The sequence below is a fragment of the Nipponia nippon genome, unplaced genomic scaffold (assembly GCF_047370975.1).
Source record: "Nipponia nippon isolate SJK-2023a ecotype South Korea unplaced genomic scaffold, ASM4737097v1 scaffold_13, whole genome shotgun sequence".
Classification (NCBI taxonomy): Eukaryota; Metazoa; Chordata; class Aves; order Pelecaniformes; family Threskiornithidae; genus Nipponia; species Nipponia nippon.
In genome coordinates this window covers 11661470-11684839 of record NW_028262324.1, presented here as the reverse complement: position 1 = coordinate 11684839, position 23370 = coordinate 11661470, and the positions used below count along the sequence as shown (strand labels likewise).

Sequence of the window (23370 nt, the reverse complement as noted above, 5' to 3'; positions counted from 1 at the left end):
CAGCCCCGCGGCGTTTTACTGACCTCTTCTTTCCTTCTTTCTCCTCCAAAAAGTTTAAAACACTTTTAATTGCCATAGTAATTTTTTTCAAAGCCATACAATTATTCTTGATTCCTGCCAGCTGCTTTTCATACCCCCCCTCCCCTTGCTCCCCCTTCCCGTTTTTTGGAAGGTGAGCCCTGCAGATCCATCACTCCCTGGGCTTGTAACCCTAAGCACCCCAATTTCTCTGTGCATCCTCCCCCCCAGGAGCTGCTCCAACAGGGAGAGGTTTCTTCCCCCTTTTGGGAAATCCACAACCCACAGATGTTTGCAATGAGCCTTTGCAAAACGAGATGGCTTTTTTTATTAGTCAACCAAGAGGCAATATTTTCAGCTCCTTGCATTCCAATGGAAAAGCAAAGCTCACACCCGCCTCCATCTTGGTGGCTTTCATCCTGCATCCCTGCAGCTCCCCACCCGTCTCGGATCGCAGCCTTCACCCCGCACGGGGTAGCGGCATGGCCGGCCATGCTCTGGCCCCTTGGTGCTGCCTTGCAGGCTCTGCCGTGCCTCTGCCGGCTGGCAGTGCTGGAAACCACGATCCCAGCATTTCCAGCACCTCTCCAGACAAACTCCATCCATCCACTTGGCAGTTGGGAGCACCCCAGGCACTCGCTGCCCGGGAGACTCCTAAATTTTCCTCTGTCCCAGAAAAACAAGTCATGTCTTCAGTCGCAGGGCGGGAGAGGGGACAAGTCATGTCAAAGACGGGCTTGTTTTTCCCCCTCTTTCTATTTCGACAGCTGCTGCAGACGAGCCAGGCCACAGCCAATTCTTTGGCTGTCTCCAAGGTGGGGGTTGGTGGGGATTTTGCCTCCTGCCTCAGCCATCCCATTATTTCTCTGGGATTTTCCCAGCTGCTTAAGCTCAACTTTGAGCAGCCCAGCAGTCCCTCAGGACACTTCTCCTTGGATCCCCCCCTTGCTGCCTGCTTCTTCATGGGCCTGGGGTGAAATGTCTGGAGGGATGGTGGACGATCCAGCTGCAAGAGGGACCTGGGAAGCTGGCTGACCTGCCTGCCTCCATGCTGGCTGAGACCTGGCACAGCTCAGCTCATCAGAGACGCTGCAGGGGAGCAAGAAGCTCTCCTGGACAGGAGGGGAACTGAGTTGACAGAATGGGTCTCGCTTTGCTGTGCAGACAAGCGAAGCTGGGGCTGGGACGGGAGCAATCCTTCCAGCCACGGGGCTCAGCTAGTAGCCAGGGACACCAATACCGTTTGACAGCTGGAAGCCCACCCTGCCAAACCACTTATGGCAGCATCCAAATCCTCTTCCCACCCCTGAGCCAGGGAGCTGTGTTCTCCTGCTCCCTTGCCCACACTGGAAGGACGCGCTGGGACCTTGCTGCTCTGGGGCATAATATTCTGATGGCCACTAGCCTGGCTCATTTCTCCCTGGGCCCGCCCTGTCCTTTAACTTCACCAGCACCCCCCTTACACTGGGGTTTCCTGAGATGCCAGCAAAATCCAAGGCCGTGATACAAAAAGCAAAGATGCCTTTTCCTGAATGCCGTGCACCCCTTGCAGCAGGATGCTGCAAATGCCTGGTGAGAGATGACCAGAGCCATTGGGTTTATTGGGCCGGGCAACCCAGATGTGGGGCTGACAGCTGTCAATCAGCCCAACAGGTCCAAGGTCCCTGTGCCAGGCAGCTCCCCGGAACATCTCCCTGCTGCTGGCAGGGCTGCCATCCCTCCACTGTGACCCTCCAGGGAATCCCTGCCAGAGGCTGGGATGTGAAAGAGCTTTCCCGTTATCATGACCCCTTCTCCCAGCAGAGAGAAGCAGCCTTTTCAGAGCAGGGGGAGGCTGGCAGAGGCTCCTGCCCCTCTCAGCTGGCCGGGCAGCGGCTCCCATTTCCTTCCCCGGATCAACAAAGAGCTCCAGAGGCTTGTGAAAGGGGTGATTCAGCAAAACGGGACAAGAGGAGAGGCAAAACCACCAAGTCGGCACAGCTGGATGGGGTGAAATTCCCATCCCATGAAAGCCACAGGGAGCAAGGCTCAGGTGTCCTGCTCCCTTGGGGATGGGGGCCCAGCTGCTCCGAGTGCCGGCCCTGGAGCCAGGAATACAACAGGAAAACAGCAGTGGTGGTTTTTCTTTCCCATTCCCAGAAAGATCAGGTTAGATCTTGGCCTGGCATGCGACGGAGTGGGTGGGAAAGCCATTTTGCCTGAAGAGGAGGAAATGCCATCCTCACTTGCCAATCACAAGCATTGCAAAAGCTGAATTACAGCAGCAGGACTGGTCAAAAACCATCTGTTCTGGCGTACAAACATGCTCTGCTGATTTGGCTCCTAGTTTCTGACCTGTTAAAAGTTCACATTTATTCCGTAAACACAAAGGGTTCAAGCTTACTTAAAAAGAAAAACCAGAAAGCTACAATTCCCACATGGTCGCGTGGTTCCAAGAGCCAGAGCTTGCAGAGAAATCCAGCTGTGCTCTAAAACCAGGAGAGCCGATAGTCCCGAGCACTAGATGGTCCTGAAAAATGAAGTTTCTTAACTTGCGATACACTGAGAGCCCTTAGCTTTTTTGTCCAAGTTGCTGATAATCCAGCCAGGACCCAGGCTTTAAAACCAAGAACTTCAGATAAGCGACATCACATTTACATCACTGTAACTGCGAGCAGAGTCTGACCATTAGCTCCGAATCCAGGAAAAGCGGAATGACGTGCACATTTAGGTGGCTGGAAAATCTTTTATCTTTTGTCCAAAGCTGGTGTCTTATTTCAAGGCAGATGATGTTTCCAAGCCACACTTTATTTAAAAAATAGTCGGTGCTCTGTTCGATCCCCAACCTGCTCATAGCATGCTGCTGTTAAATGCTGCCAAAGCTCTTGGGGTGCAGCGGTTTGAACACCCCAAGAGCACCTCTCCACCCCGGGGAGCGCACAGGTGCCCAGAGCCGCTCGCCCTGCAGCCGGACCCGCGAGCCCCCGGCCCACAGCAGCCGCCGTCCTGCACCGGGTGGAACAAACTCACCCCCAAACTCACCAAAGGCCGGGAGCGGGAAGCGGCTTCCAGCCACCAAACCGCCCGTGCCAGGCTCTGTCGGCGCTGGCACAAGGTGCAGAGCTGCTCACGGCCGGGCGGGTTTCTCTCGGTGGCACCGACTGCGCTCATGGAGACCGTGCCTGGGTGGCACGGGCCTGACCCGTCGCCCTTCTCGCAGCCCCACGCGTGAGCCCAGGGCGCTGGCAGCAGGGCCCACGGCCCCTCCGTCCCCCCCGCTGAGCCGGTTCAGCTCCCTGAGCCGGCAGGAGCCACCCGCTTCGCTTTGGCTGGGGCGAGGCGCTGAGCTGGGGCACCAAGGGGCTGCAGGGTGGCGAGCGGCGGCTGGGGGAGCGGGGCCCCGGGATGCACCGAGCACCCGCTGCCCTCGCCGCCCTCCCCCGTGTCTGCCTGCAGACGCGTCCTCGCCCTCCCCGTGCTCGGTGCGTACACCCTGCTCACCGCCCCGGTGCTCGCAACCCCGGTGCACGCACCCCACGAACGACCGGGTGCCTGGTACACGCTCCTGCTGCCCTCCCCGGGGCATGCCCCCGCTGCACAGGCCCGCCGCGGGGCACGCACCCACCGCACACCCACCCCCGGTGCAGACGCCCGGTGCAAGGCGCTCCCCGCCCTCCCTAGTGACCGGTGCAGGCGCTCGCCACTCGGCCGCAGCGCACGTGCCCGGTGCTCGCCGCCTTCCCGGTGCACGGACCCGGCGCACGCAACCGGTGCAACAGCCCGCTGCTCGCTGCGCCGCGCGCAAGCGCGGTGACGTCACCTCCCCCGCCCCGCCCCGGCGATGGAGCCCGGCTGATGCCGGTGTGTGTCGCGCCCGCCCGCCCCGCGCTCCCCCCGCCCATGCCTGGGCTCGGCGGCGCCCGCCCGGCCGCCCCGCTGCGCCGCCCGCCCCGCCCGCCCCGCGCTCGCCGCCGGGGCCGGGGCCTCCGCCGGACCGCGCCGAGCCGAGCCGAACCGCCACGGCGGCCCGGGGACCTGCCGCGGGTGAGTGCCGAGCGCCCGGCGCGGTGGGGAGGGTCCCGCGTCCCTCGCCTCGCCCGCCCGCGCCCGCTCCCCGCGTCCCGCGGGACCGCAGACCCCGGGCAGGTGCGGGGGGGCCGGGCCGGGGGCGAGGCGCTGCCGCGGCCCCCCCCGCCCCGCCGGGCGCCCCCCCGGGGGTCGGGACACGCGTGTCCCGTCCGTGTCCGTGTCCCCGTCGCCCCCCCAGCCCCGCCCAGCCCTGCCGCGGGCCGGGGAGCCGGCGGGCTGCGCTGCCGTCGGCTCGCCAGCAATTAAAATGTAAATTAAAATAAATTCAATTAAAAAATCTGCCGGCCCGGTTCGGCCCGGCCGCTGCGGGAGCTCTGCGGGAGCGCCCGGCTGCGTGGGGCTGCCCGGGTCCCGGCTGCCTCTCCCTCGGGGCGGTCTGGGTTTTTCTTTTTTTCTTTAGTCTGGGTCTTTAGAGGAAAAAAAATAAACAAGTCCTTTTTTCCAGCCCTCGCTGGCTGCGGGGGCTGAGGGGCGGCGGACCCCACTCGTGGCGCAGCTGGGGGTTCGTGGGGTTGGGCACGGGTGGGTGTTTTTTGGCGGTTCCTGGCGTTGCAGCGATGCCCGGTTCAACGTTCCCGGCCTTGGGACAAACCGGGATGGGAGCCGACGGCATCTCCCTCTTCACGCAGGTAGGAAAACCCAGCCGCTGCTAAGTGAGGTGCCCGAGGCCGCCTAGGAAACCCGTGGCAGAGCTGGGTCCGAACCCCGAATCGCTACGTCCTAATTTCCCGTTCGGTGCTTTCCTTGCTGGGCTGGGGACCGTGGTTTAAGCTTGCACCCGTGGGCTGCCGGGGTAAAGTCCTGCCTGGGCTCTGGCAGCTCCTAACCAGGGCTGCGGCGGTGGCAGCCGGGCGTGTGGCCGGGTGCCAGCGGACTGAGGCCTCTCCGTGCCGAGCGGCGGTTTTGGAGAGGGGAGACGTTTCGGTCAGGGGGATGCTGGTCCTGGGCGGAGAGCGGGCACGAGCCCCTCGGGCGTCGCGTTCGCTTGGGCGGCTGGGGTGTCTGAGAAGTGACTGCGCAGCTCGTTCTCGGGGCTTTAACTCCATCCTCTGGTTCGGGGCATGCCCTCAAAACTCAAGCCATAAGGTTTTTCCAAAGGGTCCTCTTCTATTCTGGTTATGAGATGGGAAACTTTTTGGGGAGAGGTAGCTGATGGGGGAGAGGTAGATGATGTGTCTCATTGGGTTGACCGATGTACCTGGAAAAAAAAAAAAAACCAACATATACAAGCCCTTCTTGAGCTGTGTTTTCCCATTTTTGCTCCCCTAAGGGAGTGGGCTCTGCCCAGCCGTGGGCTTTCCCCTGTGCCCAGCACGGGAGCGTGGCTCCGGCCGCGCAGGGAGGGTTTCGCCGCTCTTCTCCCTGACCACCTCTGCTGCCTGCGGTCCCCAACCGAGGATTGCGGTGTCCCGAGGAACGATTCTCCACGGATAGGAAGGCAGAAGTTTACTTCATTATCTGGAACAGCTTATTCTAAACTAATTTATCTTTAAGAGATGAGGAGGAGGAAGAAAAAAAATACCCAGAAGATCAGAAGCATTTTATTTACCATAGAAGAAAACAGCAATTTAATGATAACTTCTATTAACTAGGTTGGGTCTGTGACCTTGATGTATTTTACAACTTGGGATGCGTAGCTGAGAAGAGGGAGCAGACTGTTGCAGTCTGTTTATTGTTTCCTCTTAGTTCATCCCAGTAACTCGCAGCACACGGATGCCCACACAGTTTTGGAGCCCTGACCCACCTTTGGGGGTGGGAAAGAGGAGGCTGTTGGATTGCATTTTGCTTCAGATACAACCTAATCTGTAGCTTGTGTTAATTATATCATAAATGGATTGGGGTTTAGCATAGGTTTTTCTGACAGGGCTCAGCCTCCGCAATTCTTGCTACTGTAAGAAAGCCGTAGTAACTTGAAGCCCCAAAGTCAACCGTGGGAGCACATCTCTATCAATAAAATCCTTGTTGCAAAGCCAAGCAAAACCAGCCCTGTGGGGGCTGCTGGCTTTCGTCGGGGGGGATGCGGGGACCGATGCAGGCAGTGCTGACAGGCGAAGCCTGGAGCAGGTGAGCCGGGCTGGCGGCAAAGCCATCTGCATTGTCAGTAGGGGAGATTTAAACAGCAGCGTGGCTCCGGTTCTCCGTTATATGAACGCGTCCCCTCGCTCCGCAGGAAGGTTTTCTTTCTATTTAGACCTCCTCTTCCTTCCCTCCAAAAATGTGGTGCCCTTGTGTTTGCAAGCTTTATCATCTGCCTCGGTTACTATGGTGTTACTACGTAAAAGCAGCTCGTCTCGTAGCTCCTGGAATTATCTACAACTTGGGTTTACAGTCGTGTAACCCTGGGCCGCGGGTCTGCGTCCATCCCTTGTCAGGCCTTTCCCCGTTTGTGCGGCGGGACGGGTCCGGAGGCAGCATCGTTCGCAGGGCACGGCTGTTTCCGAACGCGGGGCCGTATCCTGGGCAGCCACGAGCCCTGCGAGACCCGCTCCTGTTCCGGGCTGCCTGCTCCCTGCCGAACGCAGGCAGGGTGTTAGCTCCCCCAGAAAACTGTTGGGAGCAGAAACGGGTAATTGAGGGTCTGTGGAAATCTGTGCAAACAAAAGGCAGAAGATGGGAGCAGACATCTCCTCCCCACGCCACCGTCCTGCTCAGTCTCCCCAGCTTCTGCAAGCGAGCCTGCCTGGGCTGGCTTGTTGCTGCCTGCTTGGCTGCAGCGGGTCCCTTGCTCCCCATCTCCTGCTATGTTTTTTTTTTTTTTTTGTTCCCCTTTCTGTCTGTTCCACCTGATTTGCATGTAAAAAAGCACGAGGGAGATTGATCCCGTGGAGAGGTCCTTGGTTTGCTCATGGTTAATGTAAGTTATTGTCACCCTTGTTCTTGCAGGGAGCTGGCATGGCCCTGAAATAGGGGGTTTTGCTTGGGAGAGCCCAGAGCCAGGTCCAGGTTCCCCCCACCTTGATCGTCCCCGAGCAGACTGAGTCACCCCCCGAGGTGCCTCGCTCTTTGCATTAACTAAACAGGAGCCCAGGATGATTATGTTTGTAAATTAGGCGCCTGTTGTAGGTGGAATGAGTCTAGTCCTGCTATGGAGGCTAATTTGGAGAAGATCCTGCTTGCTGGTGCTTGATATCAGGTCGTTGTGGTGAAGGTCTGCGGCATCTCTCTCTTGCAGCCGTGATGGCTTTTCTGCTTTGTTGAGTAGGAGGGGGGTGATGTTTCTAATTAAAAAAAAAAAAAAAGTCTTGTACTTCTCCCCTTCTTTGTTTGTTTGTTTGTTTTTTCTCTTTTTTTTTTTTTTTTCTGGACAACTGTTGTAAATAACAATGCTTAAAATGCAAATAGAGTGAGTTTGCGTGAAGTGAAGTCACTTGAGAAGCCCTGGTCGGATGGGGACTGCGGTGGAGTTGGAGGAGCTGGTGATGACACAGGGCACAAGAGCGGAGCCGAAGCGGTTGGGCTGTCACCAGGGGCAGGCGCAGCCGCGGCTCAGCTCTGCGTGGAGGACGTTCTCATGCGTTTCAAAGACTTCGTGGTTTCCCTTTCAGAGGGACACTGTGAGGGTGCCCTCTCCTTTTTCTACATACACAATAACATGACGTTTAACTGAACTCCCTTTTTATCTGCGTGCTCTCCACTCCTTATTCCTGTTTTTTTTTTTTTCAGAAATAGAGAAATTGGAGAATGAGCCTAAACTGTGCATTCAATTGCAGTGATGGCTTTCGTAATGTTCCTCCTACTGAAGGCAAGCACTGCCCTCGCTGCTCCAGCCAGGCCCCCCATGTGTTTTAGCGCTTGCTTGGGGAAAAAAAATGAAATAAAATAGCGTGGTGTTAAGGTTGCAAAAGTTTCCATTATAGCTCCACCCAAACACTCCTGCCCAGTAATGCTCAGAAAATTCGGTCTGGGTGATGGGGCTTCCCTGCCTGCTGGGCTGCTCAAGGGGAAGGGGAAGAGCTTTTGGGTTTTTTTTCTTTTAATAGAGATGCTTGAGAGGGTCCCGTCAGGAATAGGGTGGAGAATGAGCCCTGGCATTTGCCTGGCAGAGTGTCCTTAATAAAGAGCCTGGGTGGGACAGGTTTAAATAGCGAGCACTTAGAAATTCACTGAGGCAAGAGGCAGATGGATCAGTTGCAAGGGGCTTCCAGTGAGCCAAGGGGGCTCTCTGCTCTTTGTGTCGGTATCCTTTAACTCTTCCTCTCCTGAATAGGTGTCTTGAGGTTGTTTTCAGGCTGACTTTTTTGTCCTGTTGGTATAAAGAGGATCAGTTTGCTCCCATGAGAAGGATAAGAAGGGAGCTAGTCGCTCCTGGAGCCCAGCTTGGCGTGCGGGATGCTCGCGCATGCTCTGCTCTCGTGCTTCAATAAATAAAGAGGTTTTCATGGAACTTATAAAAACTTCTCTTTTGGAAATAGGTCAAGCAAATATTTATTTCCCTAAGGTGTCATGCCAGTATTGCACAAATACTTGAATGGGTAGTCATTTTATTTTTCCCTGCTTTGTTTCTTTTTAATCATATTCAGTGCTTTTTTCCAGTGGTGTAGACACACACATTAATAATTGTATGTAATCAGACCTGTCGGTCTCTCTTTCCACCTGGAAGTCTGTGCATCTCCTATGGACTCGTGCTCTACAATTGCAGTGCTGTAAATCAGAAGCCGTGACCCTTTTTTTCTTTATATCCATGTGCTTATCAGAAAGCTGGGGAGATCTTTTTTGTTCTCTGGAGGAGTTCAGGTCAGCAGTGGGGTCAACTGCCTAAATCAATTTAAAACCAAAACTCCCAGAATACAGCAAATCTTAACAAAACGGTCATACTGGTGGTTTGCTTTCCCATCCTGTAGCCCCAGCTGTGGTGTTGCTGGTGTCCCTCTGGAAGGTAAGTCCAATGGTTGGGTTGTCCCACAGATGGAGAGTGTGGTTACTGCCGAAAGCTTGTGCCCTGCTGTCTGATGGAGGTCTTCCCCAAATAATCAGGAATCACTCAGTATCTGTCTTCAAAGAGGGATTGAAACTTCTTGTCTGCTCTTAAGATGGTAAAAATAAAGAGTTTAGTTTAAGAGGACCAAAATTAGGCTTGAGGTCTTGGATACTTGATCTGTAGCTCTTCATCTCCAAATCTCCTCAGCAAGGGTCTTTGCTATAGCACCTGGAGTATACTTTGTGTAAGAAGACATTTGAGACAAAGTTGTTCTGGCTGCTTTTTGATGTGTAGCGTATTTAAGGAACTGAGGTCTTGGGTCTCTGTGTTAAGGATCTAACCATATGGCTGACTCCTCATGCCTGTGCAGAGAGCAGACTTCAATGGCTAGAGACCTTCCTGGTGGCTCCAGGTCCTGCCTTGGGGTGCCAACAGCACAAGGACCATTTCAACCTCCAATGCTAGACGATGCGCTGGGCTTTCTCTTGCAGCCTGTGTCGTGCCTTCTGGCTTTGGTCAACCTTGTAGAGGTGGTCACCTCTACACCAGCACCTCGAGCACGGTGCTCGGTGGCTTTGGAGACCTTGATGGGTTGGATATGACACCAAGGGGGCTTCTTGACATGTGGTTTTTCACAGCCCTGGCAAGACAGGTGTGTTTACTCTTTGCATTAAGGTTAATTGGCTCTTACATGTGTTCCTAGTTGTAGGGTGGTCATTAGAGACAAATCATCCTGAGATGCGTGCAGGAGGTTATGTGAGCCTGTTGTGTTGCGCTTTGGTTTGTTAAGCGGGATGTAAATCTCCTCTTCTGAAATGTATCCTGCTCTTTTTTTCTTTGCTAGGAATCATTTCCATGACGGAAAATATTTAAGACCAGGGGAGTGTCTCTGTTTTATAGAGGCAGAGCTAATTTAAAAACAAAAATCCGGGCACAAAACCCCTCAGCCGCGCTAGCAGAGGGGAAGCAGACTTGTGGTCTGGACTCAGAGCAAGCAGATGAATGTAAATATTTCATTAAGACCATAATCCACCTGTTAGGCTCCGCTCCTCCGGTCCTGTGTGTACCGTGAAGTGCAGCGGATGTTTTAAATAGCAGCCTGCACTCCCTGCTCCAGCATCTGGCATTTTCATGTTGCTTTACAGGCAGGAAAGACTGAGACTGAGCGTGATGTAGCAACCACTGCAGGTTTGCAGGTCCTTTGCTTTTAGCTTTTTTCCTTCCGCGGTTGATGTCTGTGTCTCAGTGGCATGGTGTTGTCCTGCTCACCCAGCCTGGGTTGATGGTGCTGAGCCCTGTTTGCTCTGCCATGTGCTGGCACCGTTTCTGGAGGTTGGAGATTTGGCCCTGGCAGTCATGGTAGCACTTATAAAATCACTAGAAATGACGGTGCTTTGGAGGAGGCAGTTTTGGAACCAGTGCACTGGAGGTTAATTGTGCAAAAACCCTCTTGGGTGAATAGTTGTTACCATGTCCACCTGGACCTAACCCTTTCCCGAGCTCCGTTTGCTACTCCATGCTCTCCTGATTTTGCTGGCATCCTCTTCTTGCCAATCTGCACGTCTGGATCACAGCAAGCTCCCGATCCCCCTCTGCCTTAATTTAGGAGTGCTGGCTCCGCCACCCCCCAGCCCTTAGGAGGTTGGTGGTTTCCCCAGGCAGACGCCTGCATCTCTGGATGCCACCCACGGGGACCCTGCTTCTCAGGCGATGCTCTCCTGCAGCATCCAGCCTGGAGCTGGGCTCCTCCAGCCTCCTGGCCTGGGGGGGCCTGGGCACCAGCCGGAGCAGCAGCCATGTCCTCCCCAGGGCCGGGGCTGCCTGCGCCCCGCTGTGCCTGGCTGAGCCGAAACCCCTGCCTGCGCCAGGGGGGCTGAAGGCAGTGGCCATCCTGCCCGCCCCGGCGGGGCTGAGCTGGGGGCTCTGGGGGTGCCCTCGAGGCAAGGGGGTGCCTCTGGCCGCAATAGATGGTGGCAAAATAAACCTCACCATGGACAACCCTGGCACCCTGCCTGGCCTCGCTGCTGGTCCGTGCTGCTGCTTCGTCAGGGCTATTCTTTAGATGTGATTTTTCAATCTTATTTTCTGCTCTAGGGACACCTGCATGTTTTCCGGGGTGGTGTTGGTTCCCTTCGGTGTTGCAGGACATTTGCTTTTCTTGTCACCTTCTGGGGAGGCCCCAGAGCAGCCTGTGGGTGCCCAGCGGTGGGTGGGGAGCAGGAGGAAAACCACTGCTTTAGGAGGAGGAGAGACTGGCTTGTTTAAAGCAACTTTAAAGTCTTCATGCTCCTGCTTTGATCTTCTCTGCCATCCAGGATAGGTTTCTTTTTTTTGTTTTTTAATTGTAGTTTTCAACAGGCCCTTGCTTTCAGGGGCAACTCCCCAATAAACAGCGCTGCAAGGCAAACACCAAGCCCCTTGTCTGCTCCAAGCCCTGCTGTTGGCAGTACTGGTGCACCAACACGCCTGCTTGCCCAGGTTAAATGAGGTGGTAAGTAGTGTTTGAGATTCATGTAGCAAAATTAGATCTCTCTCTGCTGGGTGCCTTCAAAAGAGGATATCCATCAGGGACCTGCGCTTAGCTGGTAGACCTGGTAGCTGGAGAGCCCGTTCCTTGTTGGTGGGTGTTGTGGACACGTGTTGCTCCATCCCTCTCTTCTGGGGTGAGGATGAAGCCACCCAAGTCCATCAGAGCTGCTGACAGGGCCGGGGCCATCATGGGATGTGTCAGCCATTGTCACCTCTGCTGCCCGCTCAACCCAAGCCCCTGTTCCTACCTCAGCACGGGTGTTTTGGCATTGCTGGAGTCCGGGGCTTGGAAATGGGGGCTTAATTTCCCACACGTGGGGAGGTTTTCCTTCTCAATTACAAATGTTGGCCAAGTGGAAAAGGGTACAGTTGGTGTGAGGCAGCGGAGGATGCTGTGAACAACAGAGATATTGATGAACACGGAAGGCTTGCTTTGCCTTCCCAAAGTGTCTACTCCGGAGATGTCATTGCTGTTCTGCCTTTTAATGCTTGGAAACGCTGCCTTGTGCATCTGTTCTGCTGGGGTTGAGTTTGCCAGTCCTTGTACGCATGAGACTCAGAAGAAAATAAAAAAAAAAAGATGTTGAATTTAAAATGTCATTGATTTCTTTTTCTTTTTTTTTTTGGTATTTTTCTTCTAATTTAATCAATTCCCTACTGTGCTGTAAATTCCAAATGTGAATGGGAAATAATCCCACCAGTACAATAATTAGCATGTAACCAGCAGATGAAGAAAACCCAAACTGCTGAGCTGATTGGTGAATGCTGACTATTTTCCGAATTAATTTCAATAATCACATCTCCCATTAAAAAGAAGACAGGGCGGGGAGGAAGTTTTAAATTTTCCTCAAGCTCAATGTAGCGAAAAATGGTATGTGCAGTGTAGCTGTTCACCATGTGATTATAAAAAAGAGATGAGGGAGGTTCTTGAAACTGAATTGCAGATACAAAGTATTGCTAATTTTGCAACCGAGGAGCTCAATTTCAGTTGCTTTTTTGCAGGGGGAAATAGAAATTGTAAGTCAAATATCCATAATTTTATGTAGGTGTGTGACAGTAAATAGTCTACTGGAAGAAGAAAACATTCCCTTGCAGTGGTGCTTTGCTGCAGGATGCACAAATAAGTCCACTGGAGGCCATTAATAGTGAAATTTGTTTCTGTGTTTACGGTGCATACATCCAGCTCCTGAATATGTTGTTGTTGTGCTTTGAAGGGATGGATGGAAGTCAGCATTTGGGAAGGGGTGATTTGAAAGCATCCAGGAGCTGGATGCCCTCTTACCGCAGGGATCTGAGGCTGTTTTCTTCCCTGCCTTCCTCCGCTGCTTTTTTTGGCCAGTTCTGCCCCAAAGGTGGGTGGTCGGAGAAGTCCTCTCTGCTGTAAAACCTCCATGGTGTCGTGTCCAGACAGCACCAAGCAAGGTCACCTCTGCAGAGCTGTACCTGGCAGCTGGTGTAATTACGCACCTGAATTCACATTCAGTATTAGAAGAGGTGATTTTTATCTCCCAGTGATGTTTTTCCTCTCCTAGAGCAGCCGTGGTCATCTCCTGGCCATGGCCACCTCACCCTCAGGACTTATCTTCCAACAGCAAAGTACAGGTGACGCTGCTACCAGTTGTTGAACCAGACCGTCACTTTAGAGATGCTTTTTCATTCCAATTTAAACTTAATTTTAGCAACATTTGCGAAGTTGTAAGATAGCTTGGTGCTCGTAGGCCTAAAAATATTTTATTTAGAAATGCAGGGAATGGTCTGCTGAAACCCTGGCCCTACAGGTGTTGCATAGGAGCGTACCATGCTGCGCTGCAAAGGCGAGAAATCCTGGTGCGTTTGATGGAGCAACCTTTTAATTAAGGTGTTTGCAGGATTAGGGCAATTGGAGGTGCCTGCGATGTGAAATGCTGACTGTGGCATTGAGCCGGTGATCTGCTGTGCCCCCCGTTTTCGGCGTGGGGAATGAGAGCTGCCCAGAGTCACCCCGTGGTGCGACAGCCGGGAGGGAGACCGGTGAGCATCCCTGGTGTGCGGCTCTCCGGTCCTCTCCCTCCCAAAGGCTCAGGATACGGTGACATTTTCAGATGTTATTTTAAAAAAATATTAAAAAAAAGTCAGGCCAGCCCAAGTGCTTTGAAACAGTATTTATTATTTTATAAATTCAAGCCCGGCGCTCTGTGGGAAGGTATGCAAGCGGATCACTACGGTATTTTCTTTGCATATTTTCCTAGTGTTAGAGCTGGTCTCAAAGAAGTATCGCATTGTTTCATTTCCCCTCCACACTTCATGTTTTTCTAAAAATAAAAGCTAATGTCAACAATCCTACAATAACGAATGAGTGAATGTGCACGTCCTGCACCCGATTAATTTTTTTTTTTTTTGGTGAAAAGCAAGATTTAGCTGGTAATCACATTATGAGCTATGGATAAAAATGTATCATTTAAACCAACTCACTGATGGCTTGTTCTTTTTGCCTTTTTAAAATGCCATTAATCAAGTTAGAGGCTGAAAATACTCGCAAAGCAGAGACCAAGAAAAGTCACTTGAGGTGAGTAAACAAGTTGGCTTTTTTTTATGAAAGCAAAAAAAAACCGGCCCACTGCTGCAATGTGTGTTAAGGGTACCTTAAATACAGAGTCTCCTTCAGTGCTGACAGGCATCCCAAACACCTTTTGTAATAAACCTCTAATTATAGCTTAGTGACTCCATAGGTTCTCCAGATCAGCTTGGGAATATTGCACCGAAAACCAGGGAGAATATTTATATTTTCTGCGACTGATGGGTGAACCAGATTTAGAGCTGGACCTCGTGAGCGTGGTATGTAGTGATGCATTTATAGAGTATTATAGAGTTGTGCTTGCTGATGCATGATACAATTTTGGGGTTAAACTCTGCATTTTGGGAAGTACTTCCCAAATGTGTCGGTGTGGATTCCCAAATCCAGACCCCCGCTGAGCTGATTGGAAAAGGGTTCGGCTGGTGGCCAGCTTCTGCAGCCCATCACTATCTCCTGATGTCTGACGCTTGGATTAAAGCCCAGCACTCAGAACCAGGGACTTCAGTGAAAATCTTGGCTTTTTAAAGAAAAAAAGACCTCCAGAGCTTACAGAGAAAAGCTGGAAAATGGGAATTCTTGGGCAGAGAGGGGTAGGGAGATGCTCTCCTCTCACCACCCCACATTAGCCTGGTTATTTTCCAGTATCCCAGACTGAGCCGATGCCGTAGCGTTCGGGGCTTGACTTATGGTTTTAGAAGTTGGCATGGCTGATACTGGCACGTTGATTCTTTTCTCCTCTGTTTATTTATTTCTTCCCCCCTTCATTTTAATACCGTCTCCTGGGAGATTCCAGCTGAAATCTATTCATTGCTGAGATGTTTCTTTTCCCTTGTGCTGCGGATGCCGGGTTGGGTTTGACTGTGGTTTCTTTCTGGCATGGAAGAGAAGAGCAGCAGGACAGGAGAGCTGTGCTTGCCGTTGGGTGTTTGTGCGTATGTCCCTGCAAAGATACCCTATAGGTGTTACACGCTTGTGTTGTGGGCTCAGCCCCTCTTCTACAGAAACAGCAAAGCTCTCCGTCCATGCCACCAGGGCTTGTCCTCCTCCATCAGGACCTGCGCATCCCCTGGGCTTTGATGGAGCTGCCTCACCGCGCTGCTGAGTCAGCGTGGGCTTTTATTTCCATTTATATTTCCCTTGCAAGCCTAAGTTAGAGGTTTGTGAGACAGCTGATCTGATGGTTAGGGATAACAGTGGATGGCTTTCTGCTGGTGCAGAAGCTCTCGGAGAGGTCTGGCACGTGTTAAGGATAGGGAGAGACCGCAGGGGCAAGGATAGGGAGCTGTGGGGGGTGAGGGAGAGCAGAGCAAGACCTCCTGCTTTTTTTTTTTTGGCAGGGTTAAGTGGCTAGATCATGGATGTGTACTCTGTCTAGGCAAGCAAAGTGTCCCTGTTCGGCTGAGCTCCGACGTCTGTGCTTCCAGCCACGCGGGACCTCCGTGGCTCTGCTCCCACGCGCGTAGTTGAGCACTGGCTGACGAGCGCAGCGGCACTGGGGACAGCCGCTCCCCCCTGCATTTGCAAAGCATTTCTTCTGATGGTGCTTCCAGGGCTGAAGTTCACAGCGTGGTTGTCCCCCAAAATATTCAGAAGTCAGCAGTGAGACACTGCAGAATCCTGAAGCTGGGTCAAATCTAGTGATAATCCATCAAAGGTTCCTTCTGCTTGGCCACCAGTCCTTGAAAATCTGGATCACGTTGCACTGAGAGTTTTTCTCCAGAATTATGTCTAGACACTTATCTTTTTTTTTCCCCCGATGAAATCTGAGGTTCTCACGATCCCAAGAGCTGAAGCTTCTCCTAGCTGATGCTCCCAGCAAGAGCATCTTTTCTTTTTCCAAATATTTTGAAGCTCGTGATAAAATTGTGAGGCTTTGGCAATGCCAGTTTGGGTGCTATTTGTGTGCCAAACCCTGCTGAATATGTCTTTTATCGCGGATTTGTAACAGTAGCTGTTGGAGGGGGAGCTTCACCGGAGACGTGCTTTCAGAAGAATGCTATTATAGAGGAACGCTGTCCTAAAAATAAAAAAAAAAAAAAAAAAAAGGGCCTTGCAGGGGGAAAAAAAGCCCAAGCCCAACATTTTTCTTGTGTTCATGTTGTATAAAATTTGACCATTAATTTGGGCGAATAAGGCCTTGCTTCCATTCCTAGACAATTTTGTTTGTCGTCTTTGTACAAACGAGCACTGTTGTGCTCCAGGCATTTTTTGGGGGGGGGAAAAAAGACATTTAGATCCTGACTAAGAAATGCCGAAATCCTTGTTTTGTGTAGCCCTTCCCCAAGCTGAGCCCCAGCCAGGTCCCTGCAGGAGCCGGGATCGGGACCTGGCTGGCAGTTTGCTCAGACAGGGCGCGTTCGTAGTGGGAAGAGCAAACTGGGAAGACCAAAGCTGGGTCTGTTCCTCTGTTGCATCTCGAGCAGAAGGAGAGTTTAGGGAAAAGACAAGGCAGTAGGGTTTCTGAGCGGCAGACGTAGTAGTAAGGGAGGCTGTATAGCTTCTGGGAGTGGGCTGTGGTGTGCCCAGCTCTTACAGCTGCTCTGGGTCCCACTGACCTTCCCTTTGCGTCCACTCTTGAGTTGAGCTGTTTCTGGTCTCTGCAAGAGCTTGGTATTTCTCAATGGCAGAAACATAAAGCATGTCCTCCCACGCATTTGCCTCACAATTAAAAATGCTTTTCCTTTAAAAAAGGGATTTTTCATGGGAAAATCTGCTTTAAAATTACACTGGCGTCTGAAAGCGTTTTGGCTGCTGCGTTACACCCAATACCTAGGGATGCTCTTGCTGAGCATCCCCCGCTGAGGAGGGGGAGCGTGGCACTTTGCTTCATTTTCAGTTTTGGTTTGGATCATCGTACACTGTTCTTCAGTAGCCATGTACTCTCCTTCCCATCTCTTTGGCACAGAAGCAAGAGAACAAAACATTACAAGAGGAATGTGATTATAATCCCGTAAAAATTGACAGAGGAATTTGGCAGTGGTTGCAGCCTGTGAATGTAATACATAATATTTTATTAATTTTTTTAAAATGATTAGATTTCAAGCAGACAGTTTAAATGACAAATCACCTTAAAAGGATATTGTGTAAAAAACTGACAGTGTGTGTTTTCTTTGCTAACTGTGGAGTTTGCAAGATCTGTGCACCAAAAAAAAAATAGGATCCTTTGGCTTTAGCCAAGCTGTGTGCAGAAGCTGAGAGCGATGAGGTCCCTTGTATTAATAATTTGTATTATATTAGTGTCGTCCCTGCTGGCTCCCAGGCTTTTTTAAACCTGAGTTAACGCCAGTGCTGCCTGTCCCAGCGTGCTCAGGGGGACTTGTTGGTCAAAGGGAATTTTTTTTTTGGAAAAAACTTATTTTTGCTTTTGTTGTCCCCTTGCTCCCACAAACTGTTTGTGAACGGGACCAGTAATTGCAGCTGGAAGAGGCTGAAGATAAGGGCAGAGGAACTGTTGAGATATGTTATTGAATGTATTGACTGTTTAGATACATTATTCAGCATGGAAAGCAGATCGCAGGGGACTGACAGAGTTCCCCATCCCAGAATATCCCGGCTCACAGTGGGAGCTGGAGCTAACGATGCAAGAAAAAAAAAACAAACCATCCTGCGGGATGCTGTAGGCTTGAGATTTTTGGACGAAAGGGAAACGAGTGCTCTTCTCTTTCAGCCGAACTGGATAACCACACAGATGATCAGAGCCACGTTAGGCCTTCTATAAAAAAAAGTAACGAAGTGATTATTTCTGCTCTCAAATAATAAATAGTAAAATTTAGATATTTGTGTCCCCTGTGGTCCTCAGAGCATCCTTGTGGGCAGTGAAATGAGAATGAGAGGGGTGGGGAGTCTGCTGTGTTGTTTCCTTTTCTTAGAATGAGAAGCTGACTATTGTTTTCTAAGCTTTAATGCTCGATGCTGCGTATACCTCTTTTTTAAAATCCAACCTCAATAGGATTTAAAATTTTTTAAACTCTGCAATAGGAATTTTTAGCTTAACAAGAATATTCCATAATTCCTTCTCTTTGCGATGGAAAAAACGACTAAGGTAGACGTGAACTGGACCACGTCTCTATCTGCTTGTAAATTCTTGGAGACTGAGCATAAAACTCATCTCTCCTTAGCTGAAAATAAACACCCCGGAGTAGATAGGTGTGTAGGGCAGGAGGCTGGGGGAAGGTGTCCTCTTCGGGTTCTGGCAGGAGAGAAGAGACCGGGTGGAGGAGGTCCGGAGAGCTGCGACGAGATTGACTGGAGGTCTGGAAAGCACTGGTTTGAACAAACCTGAGTTGTTTGGCTCTAGGTAAGAGAAGAGGGAGGGAGGGGATATATCTTCAGGTGCCTAAAAGGGAAGGTGGTGTTTGCTTTCCGCGTTCACAAGTGGATAGAGAGAGAGGTCACGGTCCTAAAATTGTAGAGAAAAAAGTTCAGGTTAAATATTGGGCAATACTTTCCCTAAAAAATGGATTTGATGGTCTGAAGAGCTTGTGGAGCATCAGTTATTGGAAGATGAAAATGGCTTGGATATATCTTCCTAATATTTCGTGACGGTAATTCTTGCGTGACGAAGGTGCAGTTTATTCTCCCGCAAGTGCGAGTTGTCTCGATGCTTTCCTGTGCTCCCACGGCGCTGGCATGGAGTGGTGAGGCTAGAAAGGGTTGTTTTCAGTCTAAAATAAGCAAGAGACAAATGATGTTCTGGGACTTAAATTTTCAGGCACTTAAAAAGAGTGAAGTGACTAAAGATAATATAAGTTTGCATGCCTCTCTACAAAGGCAGATGTTGGCTAGAAATATTTTATGCTCTTTGATTCTAAAATTGAATGTTATGGACGTTAAATTGTATGACTTGCCTCTCTCGATGATACAGCCTTTCCAGGGTGCTGGTTCACTTGAGTTGGAAGAGACAGAGGGCATGAGTGATGTTGCCTTTAGCATAGCTATTTCTCTTTAAAGAAATATCAGTAAAGACAAGCTCCCAGCTCTGTGTAAATACTGGAGAAATAGAAACAGCCACTTTAGAGATCCCAAATGGTAACTTGTCGGTCTTTTAATTGCACCTTGGGAATGGGAACCTTTTTAAAACAGCGTCCCACAGGCAGCAGAGCCTGCAGGACCGGACGGTCTCTGCTGGGCTGTCTCGGGAGGTCCCACGTGGCTGAGACGTTTCCTCCACGCGCATCCTTTGCAGGGCAGGACCGTGTTCTGCAGCCTCTTCTGCACGCTCTTTCCTCCAAGAGTCTTATCAAAGATGCCAATCTGACGCCAGCTTCCCTTTTTTTTTTTCTGTAGGGAACAACTGTTTTAGTCAAGAGCAGGGAGCAGATCTGTGCTATTGATTCGCAAACAAGGTGCAAAATCTCAGGCCAGGTAAGAGAGTTAGCTCTTCCTTGGCCGCAACTGTGCATCAGCACATCGTGTTTTTTTAGATCCATGCAAATCAACTCAAGTTTCAAGGTATAAATGAGCTTTTTGCTCCTTGCTAGATATAACAACCATCTTTAATCAACTTCAAGACCATCTGTGAGAGCTGCTAAATCTTAACTGTTGTAAACTGGACTGCGATGCTGATTGAAGGGAACCGAAAGGCTTGTTTTGTTGTGGGCATTGGGACGCGGAGCAGCACGGTGAGGAAACCTTGCCATGTTCTTGGCTTTTGGGGCAGAAGGTCCCATGGACCACAGGAGGGTCCACGTGGGCACCACAGAAAGGTGTCCATCTCTGCCAAAGCTGGGGTCTTGCAAAGTGCCTGCATGGCTGAGCTGTTTCCCAGTCCTGGGAACAGCAAGAAAAGGTAAAGCATCCCCTTTGGGGACCGGCGGGCAGGGGAATTGTTTTTGTCTTTTTCCGTACCATTTTGCCTTTCCCCAGCCTGACCTCCAGCGGGGCAGAGTGCTGGGAGCCGCGCTTGGGGCTGCCGTGTCTGCTTGTGCGAGGATCAGGTGTAACCAGGCTTTGCTCTGCAAGGAGGCTTTGTTCTGGGACAGCCTTGTTCCCTTTCCAGCCGCGTCAAAAGAAAACCCAAAAGAGAGCAAGAAGAGAGCTAAAAGCCATTAAAAAAAAAAAAATCTGAGATGCGGTTGCCACATGAAGAGAAAACAGAATAATCTCTATTCTTGAGGCTTTGCAGTGGTTTTGACTTTTAAATGTGTAGACTCTCAGTGGATCCCTGTGCAGGGATGCTGCTGGGAGGCTGGCATTTCTCCCTCCCTTTTCACGAGCCCGCTGTCCCAGCTGGTTCAGGCTTTACAGTTTTAAACCCCCAGGTATAAGAGGATGACTTCTTCTCTGTGTCGAGTCTGATATTTGGGGAATATATTCTCCGTTCTTGAGGTGATCAGTCGAGCCTGAGGAAACCATCAGACTTGGAAAGGACGGCGGTGGGATGGTAACGAGGATCAGTGGCTCTGGCAGACAGTGGAAATCCCCAAGACAGAAGGGCCCGAGTGTATCATGGCTATCAGATGCTGGGATTTTAAAATCTGAAAGAAGTTAGGAAAAAAAAGCATGCCTTGGTTGTCCCTGTTGCTGTTCCAGTTTCAGCGATAAGCAGCTGAACTGTTTGCGTGGGCTGCTCGGAGGAAACCCCAACCCCTGCCCCCTTGCCCCAGCTCTCTTCTATGTTATTTTACTTGAAGCAGCAACTTCAGGCAATACAAGGAGGAGTTGCCAGGGTAATAGTGGCTCACGGTGCCAAATTTGCAGGGTTTTTGCTCCATATTTCAGAACAAGGTTTTGGGAAACTCAGATTTTTCTCTGCCTCCAGCTTAAGTTTCTATTTAAACCACCTTTAATTTCAGGAAGCGCGAAGCCACTCAGACCGCTGCGATCAAGGTCACTCTTCTTAATTTAGGTACTCCAAGGATCACGAAATCTTGTTTGTTAAAGTCTTAGACATATGTTGAATCCCTAAAGGAGCGTGTGAATGATATTAAACCACTGTAGCAGAGAGAGCTCGTATAATACAGGGAGAGGAGCAGCGGTGTTATCGCAGGAGGAATGGCAGATAAGCAGCCGGGGCCGTGCTGTTATCACTTCATTTGGGAGATGGTAGTGTTGTGCAAGTTGTTACAGGACATTTACACAAATTGCTGGAAGAAAAACCCACTCCATCAGCAGTCTACTATTTGTTTCTTATTATATGTTAAACTTTTTCTGGCATAGAAAAGGTTGTCACCTGTTATGTCAAGGTCCCGGCATTCAACACTGGAATCTTTCCAATTGTGTTGAAACTTAATTGGTTCAGAATAAGCCTTCCCTTCAGTTTAGGGGAGAAAAAAAAGAAAAGCAAGGAAAAAAGAAAAAGCTGTGGCATCTAGCAGGCATTTAAAGCATTTTTTTCTTGTTCTCTGAACTCTTGTGATTTGCCAGAGTTGGGGCTGAATTTTCCCCCAGTTTTGTGCTCGTTTTGCGTTTCCTGCAAATTAAATTGGGAAAATAATATACAGCAAATAACATAGAGCAAATAACATACAGCAGCCAGCATCGCGGGTCTGGGGGAAGCTTTGTCCAAGCGTGGCTCTGCAGCAGGGAGCATCGGGGCACCTGGGTGCTTAGCGAGGGAAAACCTTTATATGTCCTTCAACACTTGTCCAATTCCTTTGCCTTTTTTTTAAATTTTCTTTTCTTTTTTAGCTCCTGCTAGGGTTTGGTCTGTGTGGTTACAGCCAGAGTGGATGCTTCTTGTCTGCAGGATTTTGGATGGGGTCGGGGAGCCCTTTCCCAAGTTGTAATGCATCTGGGCTAGTTATTTGGTTAAATCTCTCCGTGCCGCTTATTTACTTACTTATTTTAATCAAAGAAACTCACTGGTTGTGAGCAAAGGGTATGGTCAGCATGATCCAACCTGAGAAGCAGATCAGCAGGGCTTTGGCAGGGGACTTTAGCCTGAGCCACTCGGGACGTGTTGCTGGGGGAGCAGAACCTGTCACTGGCCGCGCTCCGCAGCAAATGAACCTAAATTTTCCTTTACTTGGGAATCACAACATAATTTTCCTGTTTTTCATCCTTGTTACGAGCTCTGGCTCACCTTTTTCCAGGGTGACTCTTTGTTTTTCAGTATGCTGTTTTCTCCCCCAGTCTGAACTTAATCCCAGAAATCCACTTGGCTGATTAGCCCTTTAGACGGTTAAGTTTAGAAATTATGAAATAACATCGGGCTGGCTCTGCTGCTTCTTTGGGGATGAGGGAATGGGGACTGGACAGCAGCAGAGGAAAATGGAGGGGAGAGAGGAAGCCCGCAGCTAAAAGCAAAGCTGGAGGTTATATATAGCTGCAGGCTACAGCGGTGTCGGTCAGGGTGCTGTGATTGCTTCTTTAAATATGTTCTCGGTCATTGAGGTTTCCAGTCCTGTTAACGAACCGAGCCCAGGAGCGGTGGCCGAGGGCCGGGGAGCAGCGGCCCTGGTTTCCAGGATGCCGCAGTGGGGAGATTTTTACTTTTAGTGGGTTGAGAGAAGTGCGATTGAGTGCTTGGCGACTAATTCAGCAAACTTGGTTAGCTTCTGATAAATGATGTCTTTGCTAATTGATTGTTTGCTTTTTTTTTTCCCCCCACTCAAAGATGTGTGTTTTGGGATGCTTCAGTGAGGATGTACTGTGGGAGCACGGCAGGGTGGATAGCATGAGCTGGGAGACACCTCAAACTGATCAGTGTTTTATTTTTACTTTTAGCCTTTAAGGGTCACCTTCTCCTTCAGAGGTGCAGCAGTAATTTTTGGTGTTTCTTTTCCAGCCCTGAATCCCGGCGCAGCTGAAGCGACTGCAGGCACTTTAAAGATGCGCGCGAGCGCGGAGGAGGAACTGGAGAACGACAGGCCAGCGTCGTGGTCCGTCCCGCAGGTAGGTCGCCACTGCCACCTCGGGCTCCCTGTGCAATGCGCACCATGCACCCTTCTGTCTTAGGTACCTTGGGCAGAGAAATTTGGTGTATTTCAACGTATTGCAGGATAAGTGGTCAGGCAATGGTTTGCTCCGTTAACCTTTGAGCCCTGCTATGCTCCGTGGTTGGTACAGGTCTTGGATTATGCTCCAAGAAGCATAAGAATGCCCCCTCTGAGAAGGGGGCAATTTTTTTTTTTGCGTCTGAACGTCACGCCTTAGGCAGGACAGAGTTCAGATGTCCTGTGCGTTTGTACTCTTCTCCTGGCTGGTCCTCTGCTATCTTTGTGCTAGAACACTGATTTATTTTTTTCCCCACCCCTAAGAATCCATGTAACTTAATAAATGTTCATCTGTCCTGTCTTGAGGTTAAGGGGTCAGGAGAGCGATGTGTTTTCCCCTTGGCTTC

General features: G+C 50.7%; 1 protein-coding gene across 6 annotated transcripts in view; it reads left to right on the top strand.

The window, feature by feature from the left end:
- Positions 1–3947: 3947 nt before the first annotated feature.
- ZHX3 (zinc fingers and homeoboxes 3) overlaps positions 3948–23370 on the top strand; it is a 50916-nt gene continuing 31493 nt past the window's right edge. For 4 of the 6 annotated variants that reach the window (XM_087749722.1, XM_087749726.1, XM_087749724.1 and 1 more), the window contains exons 1-2: positions 3948–4041; positions 22816–22922. The gene's annotated coding sequence lies outside the window, so the exon portion shown is untranslated. Of the gene's footprint in view, positions 4042–4530; positions 4716–19384; positions 19452–22815; positions 22923–23370 lie in introns of those variants that run through there. The other 2 variants (XM_087749727.1, XM_087749728.1) reach the window with 2 other exon arrangements.